This window comes from Etheostoma spectabile, chromosome 21 (assembly GCF_008692095.1).
Source record: "Etheostoma spectabile isolate EspeVRDwgs_2016 chromosome 21, UIUC_Espe_1.0, whole genome shotgun sequence".
Lineage (NCBI taxonomy): Eukaryota > Metazoa > Chordata > Actinopteri > Perciformes > Percidae > Etheostoma > Etheostoma spectabile.
The window spans coordinates 1,194,022-1,217,585 of record NC_045753.1 but is presented as its reverse complement, the minus strand read 5'-3'; the positions used below and the strand labels follow the sequence as shown (position 1 = coordinate 1,217,585).

At 42.4% G+C, this 23,564-nt stretch overlaps 1 long non-coding RNA gene across 1 annotated transcript in view; it reads left to right on the top strand.

The window, feature by feature from the left end:
• Positions 1–985: 985 nt before the first annotated feature.
• Positions 986–23,564, top strand: part of LOC116671047 (uncharacterized) — a 36,446-nt gene continuing 13,867 nt past the window's right edge. The window contains exons 1-4 of the long non-coding RNA XR_004327172.1: positions 986–996; positions 7,732–7,739; positions 8,172–8,177; positions 10,067–10,069. This is a non-coding gene — a long non-coding RNA (uncharacterized LOC116671047). The remainder of the gene's footprint in view (positions 997–7,731; positions 7,740–8,171; positions 8,178–10,066; positions 10,070–23,564) is intronic.

Genomic DNA, 23,564 nt, shown 5'->3' with positions numbered 1-23,564 from the left:
TAAATGTCCTCAAAGAGAGAACAGCGTGCTAATAAAACCACCAGTAAAGTTTCTCCTTATGTTCTGTCCTCCCCCCCCCCCCCCACTGCATTCCGCCTGCTGGGTTTGTGGGTAATACGACAGCCACCGTCTCCTTTCCCTGCCACTTATTTCATATTATAACTATCATCTGTGCAATAGGCTGTGTAATGCCAGCGGCGGCTGCGGCAGCCTCAAATGAGCCGTAATTGACCTGTAATAGCACTATCATCTAAGAGCCTTCTGCCCAAAATCCCCACCATTGTTCCTCAGTGATACCCATACCTGCCCCCGCTGATCCAGTTCTCACTACCAACTGGGGGTTGGCTTTGTTTCTCCATAGGTCACTGCAACCTGAAGTTATGTGGAGTGATCAGACCGAGTGGATTAGTTGGAATGACTTCATGTTGTACTCAGCCAGCTGAGGATCAGTTAATGTAGAGATTCCCCAAACTTTTTCTGCCAGGCCCAAGCGGCAACTTCCTGGCCTCAGAGGTGAAGCCAATGCAGAAGTGCATTAAACCTGCAATCATTCTGTTCAGTTCAGTTTTGTATAGAATCATCATTAAAGAAAACATAAAAAACATTCAGTCCACATAAATGAACACATTTAAAAACACACATGAATCATTACTCAACACATTTTAATCATGTGTTCAATTTCCTGTCAACGTTACTCAACACATTAAACACATACAGGTGTCCTTTCGATGGATTCTTTTATATAGACCTTAGTGGTCCCCTAGTACTGTATCTGAAGTCTCTTTTATATAGACCTTAGTGGTCCCCTAGTACTGTATCTGAAGTCTCTTTTATATAGACCTTAGTGGTCCCCTGGTACTGTATCTGAAGTCTCTTTTAAATAGACTTTAGTGGTCCCCTAGTACTGTATCTGAAGTCTCTTTTATATAGACCTTAGTGGTCCCTAATACTGTATCTGAAGTCTATTTTATATAGACCTTAGTGGTCCCTAATGCTGTATCTGAAGTCTCTTTTATATAGACCTTAGTGGTCCCTAATACTGTATCTGAAGTCTATTTTATATAGACCTTAGTGGTCCCTAATGCTTATCTGAAGTCTCTTTTATATAGGCCTTAGTGGTCCCTAATACTGTATCTGAAGTCTCTTTTATATAGACCTTAGTGGTCCCCTAATTCTGTATCTGAAGTCTCTTTTATATAGACCTTAGTGGTCGCTAATACTGTATCTGAAGTCTCTTTTATATAGACCTTAGTGGTCCCTAATACTGTATCTGAAGTCTCTTTTATATAGACCTCAGTGGTCCCCTAATACTGTATCTGAAGTCTCTTTTATACAGGGCTTAGTGGTCCCTAATACTGTATCTGAAGTCTCTTTTATATAGGCCTTAGTGGTCCCATAGCACTGTATCTGAAGTCTCTTTTATATAGGCCTTAGTGGTCCCTAATACTGTCTCTGAAGTCTCTTTTATATAGACCTTAGTGGTCCCCTAATACTGTATCTGAAGTCTCTTTCCCAAAATTCAGTCTTGGTGCAGAATTCCAGCCACTAGAGCCAGTCCCACAATGAGCTTTCCTTAGTATGTGCCATTTCTGTGACTGTAGATTTGAGGAGGAGAGAGGGGTGCACAAGGTGGAGGCTGGGGGTGTGGCCTTGACCAACTGCCACTTTGCTTGTTTAAAAGTCATGATGTCTCTCTCTCATGGGGGGGCCAAAAACTCTGTGCGGGCAAAGCAGAGAAAGGGGAGGCAACCTTGCCCCTTATGACCTCCTAATTAGCAAGAGTCCAGATCGGCCCATCTGATATTTACTTTTCTAAAAGTCAGAGCATGATACCCAGGGCTCAGTTTACACCTATCACCATTTCTACCCACTGGGGGGCCATAGGCAGGCTGGGTATGTAGAACTTGCCTAGTACAGGCCTCTGGTGATTCAGATTGGTTAAGCAGGTTGAATGAAATCCATTCATTTTGAATGGGGGTAGTGTGTTTAGGCTGGGACAAAAAATGCAGCGGACCGACTCAACTTTTGGAGAAACGCAACCCCACACCATGCTGCGGTGGTCCTGTCACCAGAGATCACTCTCATCGGGGTGTTTTGAGCTATGGTGTGAGGCGGTGTGAGAGTCCTGTACAATAAAAAAGGAAACATCACAGAAAACAGAAATTGTGAATTATAAAGTCTGCTTTTACTACATTGGCGGGTTAAAGAACACAACAGGATGTCACACATATGAGCAGTTTTGTTCCGAAGGGTCAAACATGCCGTCTGATTCAGCTAACTGAATGACAATAATGGCAACGATAAAATGACAAAAATAAATTAAAGACATTTCTACAACTTGCAATGATTTTTGCACTTTCATGTCAGCCTATTTCAACAAAACACGGAAGTCCCCCCTATGTGGAACTCAAACAGAACTCTTTGTTGATGTGGCTTTTTGAATGCAATATGGAGAGTAAGAAATAGGGGTCATTTAATGGCTGGCAGTAGAGAGTAGAGACTCCGTATAGGAAACTGAATTTGCTCTCATCCGAGCAGCACAACTCCAGTCTCTGAATACAAATTGAGAGGGAGGGCTGAGGAGAATACGGCTCCGGCTCTTCTGATTCCACTGAGATTGGATGTGCCTTATTTCCAAGTGAAGTGCTCCCTGCTACCATTTTCTGCCCTTTGGTCCCCCCTTGCTATCTCACTTTCAATTATTAGTTTTGTTCCTGTTTTTTTTATTTTTTGCACTGGGGGCGGAGGGGCTGTGAAGAGGGACGAGGCGAGGTGACCTGATATATATCAAATCAGCCCTAACAGAGAACAACTCATCGTCAGGTTTCCTTTTGATTTGTATTGGGCGTCAGAGCGGCGGAAGAGAAAAGCATCCGAGGGCCAGAGGAGCACACAAGCCCGATAACAGGCAATCAGGGAGAGCCACAGGTCAGCCGGTACACATTTGTGTCGGGCTGTTAGTGTTGAGACTGCACCGTGCTTCCGAATGAGTTGTTGTCGTGGTAATAAGGCTGCACATACACACAGGACAAAGACATGCTACACATAGAAGAAGAAGAAAAGAAGAAAAATCCGCAGCATGTCTGAGAATTTATTCCCTCAATGGTTTCTGCAACAAGTTTCCGCAGTGAGCACCTTTTCTCATGACTGGGCTTCGGAGGCCATTTTCTTTGTCTTACAATGTTTTGTTGGCTTTTGTAGCACACTGTTGTTCTGTACTTTGTCTGAAGTGTCCTCACCCTGTCATCCAGCCCCTTTAGGGCAGCAGTCCACCATTCGTTGTAGCGCAGATAGCAATCCGGCCTGTGGACAAAACCTCCTGGTCCCACTTTCCAATTAGAATTCTCTTGGAGGCTAAAGAAGAATCAGAGAACCCCATGTCACAGATGCCTTGGAAATCTAGGTCTTTGAGAATTTAGTGTTGCAATGCGAGAGCAGAAATCCTTTCCTGAGGCGTTAATATTTAAAAAATCTACTTAGTCACCCCTGTCTCTTTCTCACAGACAACATGAAAGAGCTTACCAGTCAAAAGCATCTCCACACATGGCCTGGTTCTGGTGATTATAATGATGTTTATGTAACTAAGTCATTCCATTCACTAACACACTTTGGTGTATGTTTTTTGTATGTTTAGCTCTTCTGGTTTCAGAGCCTCAGCAGACATTGAAATAGTCAATTAGGCTTTTGTGAATCAAACTGAGCATGAGGATCATCTCCTCACTCAGCAGTGCAGTAATTCCAGATTTGCTTATTTAAAGATGCCTGAATACAGTTTACCCTGACACCAAAGCAGTAACTGGACTTGGCTGGGACTCTGTCTTTCTATGTTCAAGACGTTAGTGGATTGTCCAACCAGGGAAGGAAGACACTGAACCTGCTGTATGCAGTTAAATAATAGCAGTCCAACATCACTAACCTCATAAATCATATTCTTTTGGTAAAAGTGATATTTCTACATGGCAAATCATTTACTAGTAAGTGTTGTGGAGTCCTAGAAAACCCATAGAGCCAAATGTCATGACATGCATGCTTCTGATTCTGTGGAATTGAATCTGTAAGTGAAAGGAGCATGTTCAAAATAATGGTATTCAATTATTGAAATGATTGATTCTGTGAAGAAACAGGTGCCAATTCATACTTTGCATGTGACGTCACAACTACTAGCTGGCGAGCAAGGACGTCAGCATCCTAGCAACCAAACCTAGTAAGCTAATCATCTTGCCAGAACGTCGCCAGTTTTACTTTTACGAAAGTTGGTGTTTTGAGGTGAAAACAGCATGCTTGAAATGTAACAATTTGTAACTTTGTGTGGTAATAATAGCATATTAACAGGTGCAGAAAGACAACATTCCCGCACACAGACAGACTCAGACACACAACACACACACACACGCAAAGACACACACAGAGACACATAGACACGGCGCAGACAACACACACACACAAGGTTACCCCACGCGTCCTCCCCTGTGGCAGTGCCTCCCCCTCCTTGACCCATCGACAGCCACCCGACTGTACGGTACGCCACCTCCTGGATGTGCAGTGTAGAGGTTTGGGTTACCAGTACCTTGTGGACTGGCCCAGTTATGGACCCGAAGAGGGCTCTTGGAGTCCTGCCAGCCAGATCCTTGACAACACCTTCCTGGAGGACTTCTACAGGTTCCACCCAGACAAGCCTTTTGGTCCTACTGCTAGGGCCAGAATCTTTTATATGCTACCTAAAATCCACAAAGCTCCTACCAGCTGGTCAGTGCCACAGCTCATTCCACCAGGTAGACCCATCGTATCTAACTGTGATAGTGAACAATTTTACACAGCTACATTTTTAGATTATCATCTTAACTCTCTCTTTGCCAGGCACTCCTACCCACCCGGACAAGCCTGGCGGTCCGCCTGGACGCTCCCTGTCGGATCTGCTCCCTGTGTGATCTGCTCCCTGTGTGATCTGCTCCCTGTCTGAAATGCTCCCTGTCTGATCTGCTCCCTGTCTGATCTGCTCCCTGTTGATCTGCTCCCTGTACGTGCACGTCGCAGAGGCAGCCTCTTGGGAATTACGTCACGCAACACCGAAGGATTGTGTGCAAAGCGCCAGTCAATTTAAGTACACACTTAATGGTCCCATGAAAAAAAGTGAAAACCGGACGCCCCCCCTGGATGCCCCGGACAGTACGTAAAAAGTGGACATGTCCAAACAAAAGAGGCCGTTTGGTCACCCTAGACTACACACTCCTTTTTGAGATTCCATCGTCACCTCTCCCGCTGCGCACACCTGTCAGCCATCTACAATCAAGCTCAGTACTTCAGTTCCATGTTGAAGTGTCCTTGGGCCAGACACTGAACCCCGAGTTGCCCTCGATGCTGCCCCATTGGAGTGTAAATGTGTGTGAGTGTGCATCAGATGAGCAGGTGGGACCTTGTACGGCAGCCTTGGCCATAGTGTATGGATGTGTGTGAATGAGGAATGATTCCTGTACTATGTTAAAGTGCTTTGAGTAGTCATTAAGAATAGAAAAGCGCTATTTAAGAACAGTCCATTTACATTTACAAAAAGAAATCAAGGGACATTTAGAAAAGATACAGATGTGTGATATCTTTCACAAATATCTAGATAGTAGAAGGCCGGACAGAGAACTGTTACAGCTATTAGAGATCAATTTGACAAAAAATGACTTTGAATTTGATGGTACATTTTTCCTGCAAATAAAAGGGACAGTAATGGGTAAGAAATTTTCCCCGGCTTATGAAAATATCTTTATGGCCCAGTGGGAAAGCTCCGCTTTGAAAACATGCAACAAAAAGCCTGCCTACTATTTTAGATATTTGGATGACATCTAGAGTTTCTGGACCCATTCCAGAGAAGATTTTGAGTATTATCTGACCACGTTAAACACTCACAATACTTCTAGTAAACTTAAATCAATGGTGAGCGACACTTCTGTGGACTTTTTTGGACACTACCACGTTTAAACGCACAGACTTTCAGCAGACTCATAGATTGGAGGGGTCAAAAATAATTTCCAGTCTTTAACGAGGGGAATCTCAACTGTGCAGAACCACAGAGTCGTATGGCGTTCAGGAAAAACAAGAATCTACAGAAATTTTAGTTTTGGTTAAACTTAAACCGCTAGATTGACATCAATTGGTCTTTTCAGATGATGATTGTGAACAATCCATGACGCTGTCAGGTCTCGGCTTTCCAAAGGAGGGGGGGGGGGGGGGGGGGGGGGGGGGGGGTGCATGCTAGAAACTCTGCAAGGTGCCCAAACTTTTGCAGGTGCCATTTTTTTGTTTTGTTATTTTAAAAGTACAAATGATGAAAATAAAATCTAATTTTCTGTGACATATTATACAAATGTCTAATCCGTCATTTGCTCTTTTCTTGGCTTATTTATGCACATTAACACACATTTTTAACTGGGGTGCCTAAACTTTCGAGCCCCACTGTAAAAAAATAAATAAATAAAGTTGGAGCAAAAATCAGAGTTGCAGAGCAGAGAAAATTTGGCTATTATCTGAATACTAGATATCATTTAGGAATTTACAGTAAAACACTTGTGTCTTGGTTTCCTTGGCAACCTACCCATTAGGGTTGATTATCACAACCCCAATGCTAAAGGCAAAGGAGTTCATGCAGGACTTCATGCATCTCCTGTGTGTCATATTACACAGATCTAATAGACAGGAGAATAGGAATAATGATGTGTAATTGCAGCACACACCTGTCAGAGTGAGGTCATGCATTACGGTGCGAGTGTGTTATTTACTGTGGCCTTCAAATGTGTTGAGGTGATCAGCTGGCTGATGGGATTGAGGATAATAGTTCTGCCAATGGGATTGATTTGGAACCGCTCCACAGGGACTTCGGTATTGGACAGAGTTAAGTGGTGGGATATAGATGATAAGAGGAGTAAAAAACGAGCTTCTGGGGATCCATTCTGCTGGACTCATTAACCCTGGGGGCCCTGAGGCCATTTTTACAGTTTAATTTCCGTCTGGATTTATTTTATAAAAAAGCTTGTAAAACATCAACCCTGTTGTCTATAGTCAAGATATAACCACCGTTTTTTTAGGACAAACTGGGTTATTGGAATATTTGGGTTGCAGTGAGGTCACTTGCATGTTAAAAATGGTTGTAGGGCCTTAAAGATAAATAAATAAATAAAGGAATCTTCCAGATATGTATTGATATCACAGACATATAAGTATAAACCTCCTCAAAACACTTCTCATATGTCTTGGGAGTCACACTGTGAAGAAATAATCATTATAAATTATACAGTTGAACAAAATACATGCATTTTTCCAAAAAAGTCAAGACGTTTTGCTCTCATGACATTTACTTATGCCAATAATAACATAATAATGTCATATTTATTGATATTACACCCACAGCAATGTTATACAAGCAAATATGTGTCTAAATAGTGCACCATTTGGCCTTCTATAGAGTCTATAGGCATTTTTGTCCCCTCTGGCCTTCCATACAAGAGGGGTGCCTTTATCTCCCATATATGGGCATGCACTTCCTGAAAAGTAGACCGGACAGACAGAGAGAGAGAGGGAGGAGCGAGCCAGCAGCAGAGATGAGCCAAACGCGATGAATTATGGATATAAAGTGGATCAATCTTGGATATAACAGTATGGATTTAAAGCCCAAAGAGGCTGAAGTTCCAGGCTGGATAGAAAATCCCCTGTAGAGGCTAGAAAGACCCGGAAAAGACCGCCGTAAAGCCGAAAACGTCAGGATTGAAACGAAACCGAAAGTGGGTAAATCACTTGTATGGTTCAAAAGTTATTAAACTATGAATCAGAAGTACTTTTTTACTCGTGGGCGAGTGTCTCGGGCTCAGAGGGTTAATTATGGTGCAACTTCATGTCTGATAGCAGATTTAGTTACACAGACATTACACAATTACGCTGGTTGAGTTGACTCTTTGTTTGTCACCTTTTGAGTGAATTCCGGGTAGGGAATGAATCCTTACCCCAAGTGGAGTACCTCAGGGTCTTGTTCGTGAGTTGAGCGGGAGACTGGCTGGGGGATCAGAGCAGCGGGGGACCGTGAAGGCTGGGCACAAGTGGCCAAAATGTTTTTTGTCAGGAGGGTTGCTGGTGCCTACCCTAGGAGATAGGATGAGACGCCCAGTCATCCGCGAGAAACTCGGAGGAGCCAGGGAGGTGTCTCCACTGGTGATCCAGGTGGGAGGAGGGTGAATCAGCATTCACACAAATATGCCATGAGTAAAAGATAAACAGTGAGGATCGGCCACTATGAGATGTAATGTTAAGTGCTTGTTGTTTTAGCCGTTTCATCACTAGAAATGAAGCTGTAGCAACCATCTCATTATAAATAACATTATCTACTAGGGGGGGGGGAATCACCAGATGCCTCCCAATACGATATCATCACAACACTTAAGCCAAAATAAAATATTATCGCGATTCTAAACACATTGCAATATTCTACGATATATTGCAATTTATAACTTTTTTTCCACTTCTGATTTTTCCCAATTTCAAATGACGTCCCTAAAAGGAAACATTGTCAACATCTGTTTCATATAAAAAGAACCATTTCTCTGTTTGTTCATATCACTTCAATTTTATTGCTGCAAAATAGGATTGTCAAGCAGACAAAATGACCAACACATTTGTGTTAACCCTCTGAGCCCGAGACACTCGCCCACGAGTAAAAAAGTACCTCTGAGTCATAGTTTAATAACCTTTGAACCATACAAGCAATTTACTCACTTTCGGTTTCGTTTGAATCCTGACGTTTTCGGCTTTACGGCGGTCTTTTCCGGGTCTTTCTAGCCTCTACAGGGGATTTTCTATCCAGCCTGGAACTTCAGCCTCTTTGGGCTTTAAATCCATACTGTTATATCCAAGATTGGTCCACTTTATGTCCATAATTCATCGCGTCTTGGCTCCTTTCTGCCGCTGGCTCGCTCCTCCGCGTCTGCCCTGTCTCTCCCGTCTATTGTTTCAGGAAGTACATGCCCATATATGGGAGATAAAGGCACCCCTCTTGTATGGAAGGCCAGAGGGGACAAAAATGCCTATATACTCTATGGAAGGCCAAATGGTGCACTATTTAGACACATATTTGCTTGTATAACATTGCTGTGGGTGTAATATCAATAAATATGACATTATTATGTTATTATTGGCATAAGTAAATTTAATGAGAGCAAAATGTCTTGACTTTTTTGGAAAAAATGCATGTATTTTGTCAACTGTATAATTTATGATTATTTCTTCACAGTGTGAACAGTGTTTTAGAATGGAAAATGGCTTAGGTTTTACTTATATGTCTGTGATATCAATACATATCTGGAAGATTCATTTATTTATTTATTTATTTATTTATCTTTAAGGCCCTACAACCATTTTTAACATGCAAGTGACCTCACTGCAACCCAATATTCCAATAACCTAGTTTGTCCTAAACGAAATGATGTTCATATCTTGACTGTAGACAACAGGGTTGATGTTTTACAAGCTTTTTTATAAAATAAATCCCGACGGAAATTAAACTGTAAAAATGGCCTCAGGGCCCCCAGGGTTAAAAGATCCATACTTGGCGCCTGTGTATCGATACTGTACTGCCACTGAAAATAGCGCTATACTATGCTTTATCAATTTATTTCCCCCCAACCCTATTATCTACATTCATATTTAGACAAAACAAATGACAAATCCAGCTACAAAAAAGCTTGAAAGACGGAAGTTAGGACGGAAGTAAAAAGAGTTGTTGCTATGGTGATGATTGATAGCATTGGTGGGAACTGGCAGGCTTTAGAATGTTGCAGATCAGCGCAATGCAAGTTGTCAAAAGTTTCAACTTGTCTTGTCATTAATCTTTTGTCTGAACTGGGCTTTATGTGGTGATGGCATGTAGCCATGAGTCTCATCATTATCGGGAAATACACTCAGCAGTCTCCTTCTGGCTTTGCTAGCCTGGCCAAAGTGAAGATGAAGGTGAAGATGGCTGCGACCCATGGCTACAATCCCAACAACATGGACAAGCAAAACCATCTCTGTGTCCATTTCCATCTGTACCTCACAGTGGGTGCCAGGGCAAGCGTGGTCAATTGAACCTGGGACGGCCTCTTCTCTGCTTCATGGCCTTCGAGGCTCCGTTGGATTCTAGCGGGACGTGAGGAGCTGTGGTATCCTTTTGCAGAGAACTAGAGTTCATCCGTAGCCATCTTGCAATGTTTACTAAAGACTTTGACTTTGCAGCGGCTGTTGTCATCTGTTCAGCTCGCCTCTGGCCCCGCCCATATCAGACCGATGTGATTGGTGCAGCTGGCCTCTGACCCCGCGTATATCAGATACCCCGATGTGAGTAGGCTCGTTCGAGATGAACTGCGCCTCGCCTGTAAAGTGGACGAGAGCAGGCGGCAGCAGCGGGGGCGGGGACAAAAAGCTGCGGTAAAGTCGGACAGTTTCCAGCCGATTCCAGCCACCTTCAGGCTGGACAGGAAGTGATGAAAAACACTGTGGTGCGATTCCGATTTAATAAAATCTAATCAGACCCACATATCAGCTGGTACATAGTCTTCAGTTGTTTTAATTATGACAGAGTAGCTGTCAAAAAGCTCTACATGCGATCTGTTGCTGATTTTAATTAACAACAGACCGGAGATGATCCGTGATCTGCTCAGATTTAGTCTCTCTGACTTCTAAACGTCGCTATCAGCAACACAACATGTGTTCTGGACAGAATAAGTCTTTAAATCAGACAAATAGCAATTAAAATCCCTCCAATTCAAAAACAATAAAAAGTTTATATAAAACGTCATCATGTTGTAAACCAATCAGGTGTTAAATCAGCTAAGAAGCCGGCGTTTCCCAGCATGCTCTGGGTCCGCCTGGCTCTTGCAGTCGGTGAAAAGCAACTGCGCCGGCTGCGTCTCAGAACTGCGGCCGCCTTGCTCTCGTGAGATTTCCGTTGCCCACGTGTGCATGACGTCAGAGCAAGTCGGGATCAAGTCGGACACAAATCTAACCGGCATGCAACGGGCACCGATCGCCGGTGATCGATTCACCGGTTTGCCTCTGGCCCCGCCTTTATCAGATACACCGATGTGATTGGTGCAGCTCGCCTCTGGTCCTGCCCATATCAGATGCACCAATGTGATTGGTGCAGCCCGCCTCTGGCCCCGCCTATGTCAGATACACCGATGTGACTGATGCAGCTTGATTACAAGGGCATAGTTAATGAGCAGCATTACTCGATGCCAGAGGAACTCGCTGAGCTAATTCAAATTGTGCTCTTGCGAAAACTCTGGATTTCTAAGGTAAGCTCGTAGGATTTCATGTGACAAATAAAAATGGATTGATTGATTGAACTAACAACAACAAAAACAGATGCACTACATAAGACACACTGCTGTGATGTGATTTTTTTCAATCCTGTTCCATTCAGCCAAACAGGACCCATTCAGTGTTCCCTCTCTGGTTTGTGTCAGAGTGACATGGGTTTTTGGTATAGAATCAAGACAAATTTGTCAGGCTCCAGTGGAAAGCAGGCAGGGTGGTACAGCTGGGAAAACTGCACACTCAGCAACACCCTTCACGACACACACACACACCGTGATGACGGCAGAATGGAGGCAAATGAAGACATCAGTTTGTGTGTGTGTAATAGAGTGTGTTTATGCATGAAGCTGTGAAGCAGTTTGACGAATGAGCAACCAATGTAAAAATGCTGTATGGAAGAGTAACCCTAATGCCCCTGCCTCTGTTTCCAGAGTTTTTTTCCCCCCTTTCCTTCAGAATAAAAGCATCTCAGCCCACCATCTTCTTGTCTCCTAACTTGATCATCTCTCGCAATCAAGCACAAAATATTCAGATAATCAAGTCTAAGAGATTGTGGACAGTTGCTCAGCTATGACTAACATCCCATCAACATCACTCACCTTACAACAAAACACCTCTGTTAATAAAATGAATGCTATCATCCTCCACATCTTTCCCGGGGCTCTATGACAAGGCATTATTGCCCCTTTGCTTATGTGAGTACGAAGATTAGCCGGATGGTATGTTCCTGAGCACTCCTCCCCTGGACTAGCAGTGAACAGATAGCTTTGTCTTAGGGACAGAAGAGACAGCATGGGCTAATAGACATGGGGGCTATGATCAGATAGGATGTTCATGATAAATACATACCTCAAGGAGCTTCTCGGGCTTCTTGTTACTGTGAAGTTCTCAAAAGTTTGAACATTGTTGGAAACATTTAGGATAAAATACAAAACTCAACAAAAAGTATAACATAGGTATAGTCACTTTTAGACATTGTATTGCATAAATACATGCGCAAGACCAAATCACAGAGTAATGTAAAATGAGGCGTGTCCATTCACAAATCACTAAGAGCTGTATGCAGTAACATGGTTTACAATTTAATTGCACTGTTGATTAGTAGAGGTGAGGACAAAGAGTGTAAACTGCACACACACATACATGGCATGATAGAGCAATCTAAATTTGAGTCAAATGCTGAGAGGCGTTGTTAAGAAGCAGACTGGGTGGGGGGGCAGAAAAGGACTAAGAGCCACCTGCATGCAGGCCTTGCAAGACTGCATTGGTATGCAGCGACTAGAGGCAACCCAAATTAAAAAGGAATGTATTACACAGGATTTTACACTTGGCCGACCAGGCTGAAGAAAACTCATCAATCCACAGACTACGAGATAACTCGAGGACAAGAGGCTCGGGTGCGTGTGGGATGGGGAGGAGGGGTGTTTGCTTGTGCTTGTTTACTGACCTTCTGAAAAACATGCAAACTAATCCAACTATACGCAGATGTTATCTTTCTTTCTGTATTACTGTGACCGTGAAAGGCTCAATACATGTTGTCAACTCACACACTCTTCTTTATACAATTGAATATTGCAGCCTTTGCAAAGTCTTGAAGGTCAAGGACTCTGTCTTGAATCATAGTGTGGAATCTGGACTTGTTGGTTGTGGCTTGGGACTGGACGTAGGACTTGATTTGGGAATGAACTTTGGATGTCTTTCTCTTGACTTGGGACTTATTGGGGTCGATTAAGGTAACTCAGAACTTGTTAAGGCTGTTTTATGCTTCTGCTAAATCAACGGCGTACCCCCACAGACCCCTCTGTGATTATGCCGGACCCTACATTGCAGCCAGACATGCACCTCTCAAAAATGTAACTACACGTCGCGGAAATGCAAGTTGCTCGACCGTGACGTGGTACATTTGCATTTCCCCCGACTTGTTTCCTGGTTCTCTTTCTCCATAAACAACATGAAATTAGAAGACTCTTTGTTTCTCTCACTATGACTCTAGAGTCGGTACGCGCTCCAGAGGGGCGGCTGTTGCTCAGTGGTAGAGCGGTCGCCTGCCAATCGAAAGGTGTCCCCCGATGCTGCGCCTTTGGAGTGAAAATGTGTAAATGTGAGTGTTTATGTGATGAGCAGACACACACACATGCCGGCTATAGTATCAACACCAGGCTACAGCGAAAGCATTAAATGTCCTTCAGTCTTGATTTGGGACTGGATTTGGGAATTGTTGATCTTCCCTTGGTTCTGAACCCAGGGCTTGTTAATCATGACTCTGGACCAGTTGATCTTGACTTGAGACTTTAGGACGTTAGGACTTGTCTGTCTTGACTTGAGATTGACGCTGTACTTGTTAGTCTTGACTTGGTACATGATTCCAGATTTGTTGGTTTAGATTAAGGACCATATATGGGACTAGTTGGCGTTGACTAGCAACTGGACTTGAGATTTTTTTGTCTTTACTTGGGTCTGAACCCAGGGCTTGTTAATTTTGACTATTACATATGGCTCGTAGTCCTTTTCTGCCCAACCCCCTAGTCCAGTCTGCTGACTAAGGGTCTTTTACACCTGCCCCAGAGTTTGTTTGCCCCATTGGTGTGGTATGTTTGGGCAGGTTTGAATGTGGCAAATCACACTCGGGTACCCACCAAATGCGGACCAAACAAGTGTACTCAAATTCTGGAGCGGTTCAGTTGTGAGAACGTGATACCACCTTCAAACCGCCCCAGTTGCTGTCCACAAGTCTGAGCTAAACGGCTCCTGTAGTCAGGGGTGCTTCACAGGCTGCTGTGCAAACCAGCCGCCGCTAAAGATGGATACAAACACCGGCACACCAGAGTCCTTTTAGAAGAAATGAGCTGGGTTAACCATGGAGAGGGAAGCAATATAAACTTGTCCAGAACGCAGGACCTTCTTCCTGTATTTACTTTCTTGGTACTGCCTCCTGTGATAAGTGGAATAAACGTTCTTGCTAATTTCTAGTGACACATTTTGGTATGTTTGGATTTTACCAGGTGTGAAACCAAACCAAGGGGAAATTGCTCCAAGTTTACGAATAGAGGCACACCTGCCCATTTTTGCCCCAGGGCTCTAATAAGTTAGTCTATTCATGGGCAACTGTTAGATTGATAGACTAGAAGATGCATTGAAAGTTAGACTCTAACTCCTCTTGGCTGTTGAGGTTAAATACATTGTGTTCTCGCTGTTATAAATCAATTTCCTCCATGTACCCTGTATTCCACTTCCTGATCTGTGAGAATTAATTGGTGTTCCTTGTGAGCCACCTCATCAAATGTAAATTGCTTATTGAGGAAAGTAATTAAAAGCAAACCCACAACCCCATGAGCTCCATCTGTTGTGGTTTAAAGGGCCTCTACACACTCAGGAAAAGGTTAGGGGCAATGCACGCTGCAAGATTTTTGATATAATGTGTCGACTCAATTAGTCAGCCACAACAAATATTTGGAGATCAGGGGCAAAAAAGCTCCTTATACCCCACAAAGATGCAACAGCACCGGTTTAATTAGTTAAACCTTGTAATGTCAATCAACCCTGAGGGACAAATGAACAAACAACCGCACACATACACAGTAATTAAATCACCCACTATTATAATAAAAGATACAGTGCTGTAAAAAGGTTCCTTTGTGATATTGTGAAATATACAACACTACCATATGCATAATTCAGATGCATTGGAATATTCTGCCTCAGAAATATGGCTGACCCCCTCGATACCAGAATACTTGTTTTTTTATGGGGGGTTATTCAAGCAGAGAATCCAAGGATAAAGGCTGTCATATGCTGTACAGATTGTGAAGCCCCTTAAGGCAAATTTGTTTGTTTAATAAACACCGTGTACTTGACTTGAATAGTTTTTATTTTTTATTTTAGGGCCATTTTAAAATATAAATTGAGTTTAAAGCTCCAGTAAATAAAAGAAAAGATTGCACGCTGCCCTCAATTGCAGAGAGCAGTGAAGTTGTGAAAAAACATATTATTATTACTGAAAAAAAATGTCAGGCCAACAGCTGAACATAACACACCCAAAACAACATACAGCACTTTTGAAAATGCAAAGTGTGTAGTAGTGTGTAGCATAAAGCTCGGACTAGCCCTGGCAATCTCCCTACCTAGCTTTAAAGGTCCCATGAAATAAAAATATCCCTTTACGAGTTTTTGTAACATTGATATGCGTATTATGACCTCTAATATGACCTCTCTTGCTTTTGCTAGTTGGCATTCTCTTTGTGACAGACAGTGCCGTATAGGTGAGACGGATTTCAGAGCCCAGAGATTAGCATTACATGTGGCTTTGTAGTAATTGCAAAAATGTACATGCTGCTTTCAAAGAAAGTTGATACTAAAATTACTGTCAAATTATTGTAGCTGTTGATTGCCACTGCACACAATGCTCTTGATTTGGATCTTGCTAGCATAGCATTAGTAGCTGTCTGAGCTTAAGGGTTCTACGAGCTGAGCCGGACTATAAATATGTCCGTTGCTAAGGCTGTCAAGTTGTTCCTAAGGTCCGTTTTATTCCCTGGAGCAGGGAATAATGTTTGCATTGCATATAACTCTGTGGGATGGGAATAATTATTCCAGGTATTACTCAAAACCTCAGGCATAAACTAGGAAGCAGAGGGTATTGTCGGAAAGACTTAGATTCGATAAAAAAATATATTTGCGCGTTTTGGACGGTTAAGCCTCGTCAGCTTCCATTAATACCCGACACTTGCGGGCATTAACCTTACACTGCCGCTGGTTGGTTTACATTGCATTTCCCCGACTTTTTCTGGTTCTCTTTCTCCATAAACAACATGAAATTAGAAGACTCTTTGTTCTCCTCACTATGACTCTAGAGTCGGTACGCGCTCCAGAGGGCGGCTGTTGCTCAGTGGTAAGCGGGTCGCCTGCCAATCGAAAGGTGTCCCCGATGCTGCGCCTTTGGAGTGAAAATGTGTAAATGTGAGTGTTTATGTGATGAGCAGACACACACCATGCCGGCTATAGTATCAACACAGGCTACAGCGAAAGCATTAAATGTCCTTCAGTCTTGATTTGGGATGGATTTGGGAATTGTTGATTCCCTTGGTTCTGAACCCAGGGCTTGTTAATCGACTCTGGACCAGTTGATCTTGACTTGAGACTTTAGGACGTTAGGACCTTGTCTGTCTGACTTGAGATTGACGCTGTACTTGTTAGTCTTGACTTGGTACATGATTCCAGATTGTTGTGTTTAGATTAAGGACCATATATGGGATAGTTGGCGTTGACTAGCAAACTGGACTTGAGATTTTTTGTCTTTACTTGGGTCTGAACCCAGGGCTTGTTAATTTTGACTATTACATATGGCTCGTAGTCCTTTTCTGCCCAACCCCCTAGTCCAGTCTGCTGACTAAGGGTCTTTTACACCTGCCAGAGTTTGTTGCCCCATTGGTGTGGTATGTTTGGGCAGGTTTGAATGTGGCAAATCACACTCGGGTACCCACCAAATGCGGACCAAACAAGTGTACTCAAATTCTGGAGCGGTTCAGTGTGAGAACGTGATACCACCTTCAAAACCGCCCAGTTGCTGTCCACAAGTCTGAGCTAAACGGCTCCTGTAGTCAGGGGTGCTTCACAGGCTGCTGTGCACAACCAGCCGCCGCTAAAGATGGATACAAACACCGGCACACCAGAGTCCTTTTAGAAGAATGAGCTGGGTTAACCATGGAGAGGGAAGCAATATAAACTTGTCCAGAACGCAGGACCTTTCCTGTATTTACTTTCTGGTACTGCCTCCTGTGATAATGGAATAAACGTTCTTGCTAATTTCTAGTGACACATTTGGGTGTTTGGATTACCAGGTGTGAAACCAAACCAAGGGGAAATTGCTCCAAGTTTACGATAGAGGCACACCTGCCCATTTTTGCCCAGGGCTCTAATAAGTTAGTCTATTCATGGGCAACTGTTAGATTGATAGACTAGAAGATGCATTGAAAGTTAGACTCTAACTCCTCTTGGCTGTTGAGGTTAAATACATGTGTTCTCGCTGTTATAAATCAATTTCCTCCATGTACCCTGTATTCCACTTCCTGATCTGTGAGAATTAATTGGTGTTCCTTGTGAGCCACCTCATCAAATGTAAATTGCTTATTGAGGGAAAGTAATTAAAGCAACCCACAACCCCATGAGCTCCATCTGTTGTGTTAAGGACCTCTACACACTCAGGGAAAAGGTTAGGGGCAATGCACGCTGCAAGATTTTTGATATAATGTCGACTCAATTAAGTCAGCCCACACAAATAGTAGGAGATCAGGGGCAAAAAAGTCCTTATACCCCACAAAGATGCAACAAGCACCGGTTTAATTAGTTAAACCTTGTAATGTCAATCAACCCTGAGGGACAAATGAACAAACAACCGCACACATACACAGTAATTTAAATCACCCACTTTTATAATAAAGATACAGTGCTGTAAAAAGGTTCCTTTGTGATATGTGAAATATACAACACTACCATATGCAAAATTTCAGAGGCATTGGAATATTCTGCCTCAGAAATATGGCACCCCCTCGATACCAAGAATACTTGTTTTTTATGGGGGGTTATTCAAGCAGAGAAACCAAGGATAAAGGCTGTCATATGCTGTACAGATTGTGAAACCCTTAAGGCAAATTTGTTTGTTTAATAAACACCGTTTTACTTGACTTGAATAGTTTTTATTTTTATTTTAGGGCCATTTAAATATAAATTGAGTTTAAAGCTCCAGTAAATAAAAGAAAGATTGCAAAGGGTGCCCCCAATTTCAGAGAGCAGTGAAGTTGTGAAAAACTATTATTTACTGAAAAAAAATGTCAGGCCAACAGCTGAACATAACACACCCAAAAACAAAATACAGCACTTTTGAAAATGCCAAGTGTGTAGTAGTGTGTGCATAAAGCTCGGACTAGCCCTGGCAATCTCCCTACCTAGCTTAAAGGTCCCATGAATAAAATATCCTTTAAAGAGTTTTTGTAACATTGATATGCGTATTATGCCTCTAATATGACCTCTCTTGCTTTTGCTAGTTGGCATTCTCTTTGTGACAGACAGTGCGTATAGGTGAGACGGATTTTAGAGCCCAGAGATTAGCATTACATGTGGCTTTGTAGTAATTGCAAAAATGTACATGCTGCTTTCAAAGAAAGTTGATACTAAACATACTGTCAAATTATTTGTAGCTGTTGATTGCCAACTGCACACAATGCTCTTGACTTTGGATCTTGCTAGCATAGCATTAGCTAGCTGTCTGAGCTTAAGGGTTCTACGAGCTGAGCCGGACTATAAATATGTCCCGTTGCTAAGGCTGTCAAGTTGTTCCTAAGGTCCGTTTTATTCCCTGGAGCAGGGAATAATGTTTGCATTGCATAATAATCTTGTGGGATGGGAATAATTATTCCAGGTATTAGTCAAACCCTCAGGCATAGCTAGGGAAGCAGAGGTATTGTCGGAAAGACTTTAGATTTCGATAAAAAAATATATATTTGCGCGTTTCGGACGGTTCAAGCCTCGTCAGCTTCCATTAATACCTGACACCTTGTCGGGCATTAACCCTTACACTGCCGCTGGTTGTGTTTACAGTTGTCATAATTGATTTCCCATGAATACATGCCATAGAGTACAACATGTAAACTGTGTGAAAATAAACTGTTGCAGATTAAATTTTTTTGTCTTTATGAATATAAACCATTTTCATTACAGTGGAAATCTAATTCTGGTCAGGCTGTATCTACATCCGTTGCATGAATGCTTTCTACATTTATTATATTCTACAGTATGCATTCTTTCTATACCACGCTAGAATGGCTTGAAACAAGGTAACCACGGTAACCAAGTTACTGAGTCCATGGTAGGACATCAGACGTTACCTCAAAGTCATGAGATACATGTCGCAGGGCACCTTTAAGAACCATTTAAAGGGTTTTCTACACAACAAAAAAATCTATTAATTCCTAAAAAATGAGAGTTTACACCATATGTTAAGTATATCTTGCAACACTGCATACATCAGCTTTTTTCATCAGGCATTATTTAAATAAGATAACCATTATGCATTATGCATATCAGAAACACTCAGGAAGGAAGTGTCCATATCACCAATTTTACAATATTGCATTCCTACGGTAGTTTCATAAAGAGGAGCTCCTCTTTGAGAGATGATGCGGCTTGAATGTTATGTGCATAATTAACTCCAAAGTAGCTACTCTTTGCCTCTTTTATGATTTCAAATATTTAATACTTTATTTCAGTGTGAATAGCAGGTCAAAGATATTTTGTGAAAATGTAAATATTCAAATGAACACAATTGTCCTATTCTGTATTCCTTGCTGTTACAGTCTTCATTCATCGTGTTCTCCTCCCTGGACAGTAACTGTAGTAAGCCCCCCACGGTGACAGAGGATATCATTTTCTATCATAAAGGCTTCCCATCAGCTCAGAATACATAATCAATGATGCCTGAGCTGCCTCTTTCACGCCTGCGGCATTGTTAGGCCGTGCCAAAGAAAGACACATGACAGGCTTTCTCAAGGGGTGTGTATTAGCATGCATGATGTCATGGTGTCCACTCCACCCTGACAAATGAAACAAAAGTCCTCAACAACATTAATGATTGCTTAAATTAAAAGTAATTAAGAGAAGGGCATGGTGGTGGAAATTTATGGGTACAATTTCCCACTCGGCTATAATGGAGCTGCAGAGATATTCCCGATTCAAACCACTGGGCCGGGTATTCCCAGGACACCCCCGATACTAGCACAGCTCATTGTGGGGCCATCGACTCCCCCCAGGGGCCAAGGGTCATTAGTTTCCAGGAACTGCATGGCTCACCACAGGCAACCCTGTCATGCTCCACTCCCTATTCCAGCCTGATTTGGTTCTTTGTATTTTTAATATGCACGGCGTGTGCAATGCATGCCTAAAATATTTCTATCTTCTATCTTTCTGTGTATCCTATGTGTACGTAGCATGTGCACCAGGGCTGGGCTGGACACAATAACAGGAACACCAGTGCTATCTAATGCTATACAATGACTGCAAAAGCTCTACAAGATATTTTTGAAGATGATGTTTACAATTTCATGACATATCTACAGTCATTTTTTTTTAACAATTTCTTTGACATTTTTTATAATAGAAGTGATAACACAAGGGTGTAATGTCCCCCCCTCCCAATCCAAGCCCGCTACTTATCATTTTGAGTTGTATTTAATGTGCTGCTTGCTTATTTCACCTGTAGGAAATAAAGGGAAATAAAGACCTAGGCAACATGGGTTCACTGCCAGATAGAGTTCTTACAACTGCAATGCAATATTACAGCTGTCCAGGGACATGCACAGATATGGGCTATTGTTGCCCGGGCAACAGCCCGTGTGCCTATAATATGGGAATAAGCTATTTTCACCTGTTTAATGATTTGATTTTTAAAATCTGAAAACACCAATGTGTTCACCATCCATCCATCTTCGTCCACTTCTCCGGTATTGAGTCGTGGGGGGCAGCAGCTCCAGCAGGGGACCCCAAACTTCCCTTTCTCGAGCCACATTAACCAGCTCCCACTGGGGGATCCCGAGGCGTTCCCAGGCCAGGTTGGACATATAATCCCTCCACCTAGTCCTGGGTCTTCTCCCAGCTGGGGATGTGTTCACCATCCGAAAACAACCCAGGGAGGCTAACTTCTACTCATGAGAAATATACCTACTCTATTTCAAAACTTCAACTCCCACTAGAGCTGTGACACAGAACAATATATGAAGCCGATACTGTTGTAGTTCTGCAAAAAAGTGTCCAGAGGAATGTATATCACAGAAGACGAGACTAAAAACAGTGTGGCTTCCATCAGCCGCTTCAAACTCCAGACACAGAAATGGGGGGGGGGGGGCTTTCCTTCATCCTTTTCTCGGCCTAGAAGGCACCAATTTTAAAATTCTACTCACGGTTAAACTGACACCATCCTGGTGCACTCAAACTTTTGGCCTGTACTGTATGTATATACAAACATATATGCATATATATATTTGAGGTTGCAGGCTTGGTACTGGCACTCTCAAGTCATGCCCAATGTTCAGCGGAGACCTGTACTTTGTTTTCAGTGAAGCAACAGCTGAAAGCCCATCTCACAGAGAGATGATGTGGCAAAGGGAAGAAGAATGCACACAGCTCTCTGCCCGATGAGTGGATACTCCCTCTCCACTCCAAACCAGGATTCACAAGAGTCTGAGCTTTAAACCTGAGCCTCAGGGTGGAGTCGGATGTTATCTCAGTAAACTGGTCCTCCACAGCAGGTGCAGCAGACAGAATACAAATAAATAGGCTTACTTTATTTGTCATTGCATAATAAACACAAAGAAATCAGTTGGACAACAATCCATTCTAGTTAGTAAGTAGCATACAACATAAATCAAATGCATGTATAATATATACGGAAGAGGATTAGGGCCACTTGTGAAAAATGTATGTGAGTTCTGACTTTATTCGAGTCATAATTCTGACTTTAATCTCAGAATTCTGACTTTTATTCTCAGAATTATGACTTTCTTCTCAGAATTATGACTTTATTCTCAAAATTCTGAGATTAAAGTCAGAATTCTGACTTTTTTCTCAGATTTATGACTTTATTTAAAAAGTCAGAACTCACATAAAAATGTCACCAGTGGACCTAATCCTCTTCCGTAAATATATGAGTATGATATTCAATAAAATGTCAAGATACCAACCTGCTGCATTGAATGGATCCATAACCCGGGCATACTGAGCACTGTTGTTCAGGAAGTATTTTTTCACATAGAAGTGTGATGAGCTCCCATTTCCTCACACAGTGCGGAGAACAGTCACGCTTTCAGGGGTCGGGTTTTGATCAAATTTAGCGTAGACGCTCTTCTTCGCCCTGCATTGTCTACCGCGCACGGGCAGACGACGTGCAACAGCGCCCTCTGCGGTCACAGTTCCTGATGGGTCAGAGCTTTTGGTGGAACACCGGGACAGTTGGAATGCCTGGATATAGATATAAAGGCATAAAAAAGGAAAATGTTCTCCCCACCTGTCACGTCTCATTTCCCCACCAGCGCCAGCCCAAATGTGTTAATAGTCATAGTATTGGCACACGAATAAAAGTAATTTCAGATAATACCTACTGTACACTATCAAAACAATAGAAATAATATCTACCAGCCACCGCCTCTGCAACACGGACCTCCATCAGTGGAGACAATGACTTTTATGGCTGATGTCCTTGGCTGGGGGTTCCGTTTGGTCCGCCATCCTGTCAGGAAGAAACTTCTTTTAGTTCAAGCGCTTTGTGAAATATGAGTCAATTACCGCATTTCTTTGAGAGGACTCCAATTTTAGTTGAGTGGATGGTCATTTATCATGAAAGGTTTGGAGGCACAGCTTGCTGACCCTACAAGAAATCAAAAATCTAACCCATTTAAAGTTTTGGCCCTTTCCTTTAAAGCGTTAGTGTGTGCCATAAACGGAGCCCTATCTATATCAGCATATGAATATGTCCTGATGACTTACCTGTTTCATCAGTCAGACTGCAGCTTCAGCAGGATCCTCCACGCAGCACATCCTCCACTCTGTTGCTCTGTCCACTATCTTCTTTTGAGATAAAATATTGTAGGCGAGTGGCACAGTGCACAGCTTATCATTGTATATAATAACACCAGTGGCATTCATTATTTCTCTTTGATGGTCACTTCATACATTTTAAAAGAATGTTCTTTTAGTCTATATTTCTTCACAAAACATGAATGGTTTCACATATTCTGTATAAACCAAAGAACACACGTTAGGACATTTTGTCTGCTGTTTTCAAAGTAGAAAGTTTTATCTATTACTACTATTTTCAAGCTATGGTTTATGCTTTGGTTTTATGGTTTAGGTACACAAAAACCTAAGATTTAAGGAAAGATCAAGGTTTGGGTTGAACTTAGCACTTCATAAAAGGCTAAAAATCTTGGTTGTCATTGTATGTCTGGTTTGGCCTACCTTACAATAGAAGTCTTTGAACAGACTTTGAAAAGACTAAAGTCTGACGCCATCTCAAATCTAATGTTAAAGACTGGGGAAAAAAATGTAACCACGCTAGCTAGCTACCGCTAGTGTTAGTTAACTTAAGGGAAAGTTAGTGGTTTGTTTTTCTGCCGTTCATGCAGGTGAATGTCTCCAGTAGCCTACCCCTGCGTTATCTGCCGGTAAAACTCCCCTTGGATGACGCGATTCAGAAG